This window comes from Meleagris gallopavo, chromosome 6 (genome assembly GCF_000146605.3).
Source record: "Meleagris gallopavo isolate NT-WF06-2002-E0010 breed Aviagen turkey brand Nicholas breeding stock chromosome 6, Turkey_5.1, whole genome shotgun sequence".
NCBI lineage: Eukaryota > Metazoa > Chordata > Aves > Galliformes > Phasianidae > Meleagris > Meleagris gallopavo.
In genome coordinates this window covers 27297534-27302831 of record NC_015016.2, presented here as the reverse complement: position 1 = coordinate 27302831, position 5298 = coordinate 27297534, and the positions used below count along the sequence as shown (strand labels likewise).

At 37.4% G+C, this 5298-nt stretch overlaps 1 long non-coding RNA gene across 1 annotated transcript in view; it reads left to right on the top strand.

The window, feature by feature from the left end:
• LOC104911473 overlaps positions 1-4971 on the top strand; it is a 33877-nt gene extending 28906 nt beyond the window's left edge. Inside the window, exon 3 of the long non-coding RNA XR_004160123.1 lies at positions 4902-4971. This is a non-coding gene — a long non-coding RNA (uncharacterized LOC104911473). The remainder of the gene's footprint in view (positions 1-4901) is intronic.
• Positions 4972-5298: the final 327 nt, after the last annotated feature.

Below are 5298 nucleotides of genomic sequence, written 5' to 3'. Positions count from 1 at the left end.
TTTTTTTAAGGAAAAGATTCACAGAAGCACTAGTCTTCTGCTCAGAGTGTCTGGCTGGTCTTTGCAGATGTTTGGGTTTTAAAATGCTTGGGCAGAACACCCAAATTGGTTTTCAGATTGCTGTGTTGTCCAGTTTCCTGCATGTTATTGCAATGTGGAAAAATGACATTACAGCAATCTGTCTTTTTTTTTTTTTTTCTCAGACTACATGTCTTTTTACAAAACACTGAAATGAATCTTGGCCGGTTTCCTCAGCTGTTTACCTAACTTTCTACAGGACATCTGTTTTAAGATAGGCAAAAGGCACATCAGATTTCACCTTCCTGAAGGGGAAGAGCACAGGAAACTTAATTTGAAGCTCAATACTGCCAAAGCTTTCTGATTTTCATAAAGATGCCAGACAATGACATCATATCTACTGTGTGTCCCTTTTCTTTATGGATGGAACTTCATTGCATGGTGGAAATATTACAGGAGAACGATTGATCTTGACTTTAACTACTGCTGCATAAAGCAAAAGTAACAAATGGTGTCATTGCTGAAGCCTGTGAAAAAATATTTGTAGTCATGGTGGAAGCTGGAGTCAAAGTCAGAGGCACTGAACCAGAACCTACATAGAACCCAAACTTTTCTAAGGTCACATATTATTTTATTTATTTGTTTTAGCTTCACTAAGTATGTTTTTGATCATTTGACCATGGTCTCTGTTCATAACAGTCCTGTGGGTTTGAAAGAAAAGAACTCCTCGGTGCTTTTAAATCAGATTGCAATCAAATATTATTATTCAGAACAAATATTTTCACCTACCACATCATGTAACTGCAATCTGTGCTTCTGCTTTCAACACTGCTAGAGTGAGTATAGGTTAAATGACTGCAGAAAATAATTAACAGAGCCTTATATAAAAACAGCTGCAATCGGATAAAAGACTGAAAGCTCCCAATCTCTTGTGTATGTAACCAAAACTGCTGGCCAATTCTTGGCATTTGGACTAAAACTCTCACAGTCTTCCTTAGAATTGAATACAGGCCACTTGCTGCAGGGATGTGTTCTCAGCTAAACAGTGTGTGTTGGAAGCAGTTATTAGCAAATTTAATTAAATCCTGGCAATTGCTATAGCAACTAGATGCATTCTTCTGAGAAGCTGTGGCTGTGTTCTGCTCAGCACCTGACACATGCATCTCTGAAACGTCTCCGTGTCAAATTTAAATGAAGTGATCTCTATGCAGAAGGCTTGATTTACAAAATTACTGAACTTTCATGTTTCTGACTGAATTCAAGGCACTCTGCTGCTTAAAAACTAATCCTAGATATTTCCATATTGCAGTGGCAATTCTTTGGGCAGAAAATAGCTATATGTGTCATGTATTATCACACTTACTTTTATTCTTCGCTCTAAATCACAGTGAAGTTCTTAATGAAAAAAAAAAGTAGGAATAGTGCATCTTGTAAAACAAAGCTTTCGCTAGGCACTGAATGTCTTTCCAGCTTTACAAGAGAAGCTGTCATGAGCCATCTTTTTAATAACTTTAGGAAATATCACAAATGTTACAAACATATATGAAGACACACTAAGTGCTACGTAACAGCTAAGGGTCTGTATTTTTTAACCTCGAAAGTAAAGACGCTTTAACCAACCTGCATTCATAAAAGAAATATTGGTAGACCCTTAACTCTTGTGAAGCCAGTGATTACTGGCATAAAGAAAAGAAATAACACATTCTGAAATATATTACAATGAAGCTGCATAGCACATAGTTTATAGATTTATAAGATTTAGATTAAATCAGGATCTCTTCCTGTGTTTATCAACAGCATTAAAAAAAAACCAACAGTAAGCGAACCTGGAATACCGCAAACCAATCAATAAAGTTTAAATGCTCCAGTGAATCTAACCTATAACAGGTCCTTGTTTGGAGAACATGCTCAAGAAACACATGTGCCTTTAAGAGGTCTTGAAAGAATTTACACCCATGGACCATTACCATTCCCAAACACCCTGCAGCTTTACCAGCCCAACATGTGCTGACTGTATATCACCATGACCCTTTCACTAAAGCTCTTTTGACTGGAGTGCTTTTAATACCCACTTTCTCAGCTGAGCTCAGGAGTGATTTGTTTTACATGCCACATTAATCCTTTCCACATTTTCTGGATGAGGCGACCACAATTCCACTTGTGAGGTGTTTCTAAAACATAGTTATAGGAATAAAGCAGCAGGGTCCCAGACTTGACAACTTCCCTTTGGGCGGCTGACAAAGTGGGCTATCGGGGCCGGTGCTGGAGCTCGCAGTTGTGCCCGGCAGCGAGGGTGGGCTGCTCTCCGTGGTTAGCAGGAGGCCCAATTATTGTTGGCAATTCAGCCACAATTAAAACCCTGTAGGGATCTTCATAGGTTTAATGTCCAATGAATGCTGATGCAGATTAATAAAATCCAGCTCTTCTTTTATAAGCTTAAGATGAAATGGAATAGAGAGAAACAGGACTGAAAATATAAATCGCAGCTCCGTAAAACCCAAGAAGTTTATGCCTCACACCTACGTGATTGGAGGAAAAGAGCTTTTTATAAATGGGCAATTAGTGTTCAGCGTACTGGCTTTTATTATGTGGTAATTTTACAGTTTTCACTTTAAAGACACCCCCAAAAAAATCAAAGGCCAAATGAATTTCTGTTGCATGCATTTATGAGCTTTCTGCATTTATAATGTTAGCTCAATGTTACCAATGTAAGGTTTTGAAAATTTAGTGTTGTCAACAAGGCTAACAGAGTGGACCAACCAATTATAAAACTGTTTTTACATGTCAGCACTGTGCACATTTTATTAACAAGTTAGTATTATACTCCATTTTTAATGTGTTAAATAGAACTGTACAAGTAACTGGAGGACTAAAATTATGTTTCTATCCAATTTAATTTATAGCTCTTCCCCCATAAATTTTACTTCTGAGTTCAATGGTCTGAGCTGAACTATAAATTAGAGTTAGGTGAGTCTCAAATACAACTTGATTTACTCTGGTAATTTCTGAACGAAGTATCTGAATCCATACTTCTCTCTACAATTGTCTTTACAGCAAGGAATAGCAACACAATAGAAAAAAAAGCAGTGGCTGATTTCTCTCTTAAGAGGCTTTACTGTCACACACCAGGTCGTTCTACAAAACTTCAAACAACAAATGTACCTTCATGGATACTAATATGCAACCACTCATAATGTGTGGCAGGTGTCACCAGGTGGTGCCATTTCAATCTTCCAGACATTTTTTATTGCTATTTTTTTTTAAATTCAAGAATGCAAATAAATATTCTTTAATAGGAAGACATACTCATTTTCTTCAAATGTGGATTATACACAGTTTTATGTGAAGGAAGCTGTGATATCAGAAGGCAAGTTTGCTATTAGCTTTGATCTCATATTAAAATCTGTTTTTCAGGTGTAATTGTTGCTTGTAATCCTGGTATTAGTGATGAGATGCCTGAACAAGGGAATTGCTAGCAAGTTATTTGATTATCTCCATTCCATAATTTATTTATAAATAACTAAAACAACTTAGAATATAACCAGAGGCCACACATTCGATTTCTCCTGATCTGCCAAGATGTCTGCAGCTGCTCAACAGGGGGATGACAATGATGTCTACACAGATTCTCTTTCTTTGTATTGCAGTAAGATCTACCTATTGATCCAGTTTTTCATGCTAATTATCTGCAGCTGGGAGCCATGAGTATGCAGCTTTTATACAAGTCTCACTTTTGTGGTGGATTGCACTTCTGAGCATCAGATAGGACTTACCTGCTTGTAAATGTTTTTGCCAAAAAATATTACCACCTTCACATTTTCTTCAGAGTTCTTACTGACGTGTGGTTCTGTAAAATAAGAGGAAAAGAACTTAAAAGAAATGTCAAAACATCTTGCTGTGGTATATAATCTAGGTTCAATAGTATATGTACAGAATCTCTGTTCCTGAAATTGTTCTTCACAATTTGTCTTAATGGCTATTTAAAATCTTTTTTGAAGCTCGTGGGGAGGAAGAGGTATGGCTGAATTTCTAGTAGTTACTGGACTATTAATATGACAATGCAAGGGGCAGTACGAGATATCCAAGAAACAGCTTTTTCTTGCTGTCATTCATGAGGTATTGCATCTACTGAAGAAAAGACAACACTTCCAGTACCTCCCACTGGAACATGTGACCTGAGTACAGGCATTCACTGTCAGGGCAAAGCTAACATGAACCATGAGCTTTCTGAGTCATTCTAGTGAAGCGTGGGTTGTCTGAACCTCTCCCTGATGTTCTGCATTAGAGGAAGACTGCAAATGTAGCAGAAGATGCTGCTCCAGCAGGAAGACAATTACTTTTCATGGAATAACTAGTTAAATTTTTCCAGCCATGTAGTGGCAACATTTCCTGAAGGGTACGCTCTATATTGTGCTTTAAGACTTGATTCCTCCTAAATAGAACACCAGAGAAGATTTGGCAATGATTCCCATGGGGATAGGGTAGATGATAAGTCCCCTGTTCACCGTGCTCTTTACCATGCACACACTGCATTGCCCAGGGTCTAACAGGACTTTCTTGGAAAGGATCCAGGCAAGCTGGCCAGATAATCTCACTGTGCAAGAAGACTTTTGTGAGTCAGTGGCATTGCATCCACACTACTTAGTTACATTCACTAATACACATTCATCAGCAATAGTCTGGTCCTAGAACGGGCTAGTTCAGCACAAGCTTGTTTTTTTTGTACCTATTACTCCTTTCAGAATACATGTGTTTTCCTTAGCACTGCAGGGTTGATGTCCACTGCTTTTTTCGCAATATCCATTCACACATTCATGTTTTTGGCTCTTGACTATCTTAATCACTTAAGTTTCTACTGACTCTTTTTCATTTTTCTTTTACAGTGCACACACACAAAAAGACTTAGTGGACCAGAGACTTCATAGAAGCTAAAAAACCCTGAAAAACAAATGGGTAAGTCCAACAAATTAAAATAATTTGTTGCCACCTACATTGTGATAACACCACTTACTGCATAACTTAGAAAACCAGTCACAGAAAACAGTGGGCTGTAAATATTGTCTAGAAAAAATAGCTTTTCAAGATAATGGTCTAGATTGTATGTTACAAATGAAAACTGTCATTTTTTTAGCAAGACAACTTCCTGCAGCTTTGAGTGTGTGCATTTTTATATTTATCTACCCCAAATGGGAACATTTTAGTAAACAACTTATTTTGTAAAGGAAACAGAAACATACTTTCATCTTCTCTCCTTTGGAAATTATTACTTATGGGCAGGGA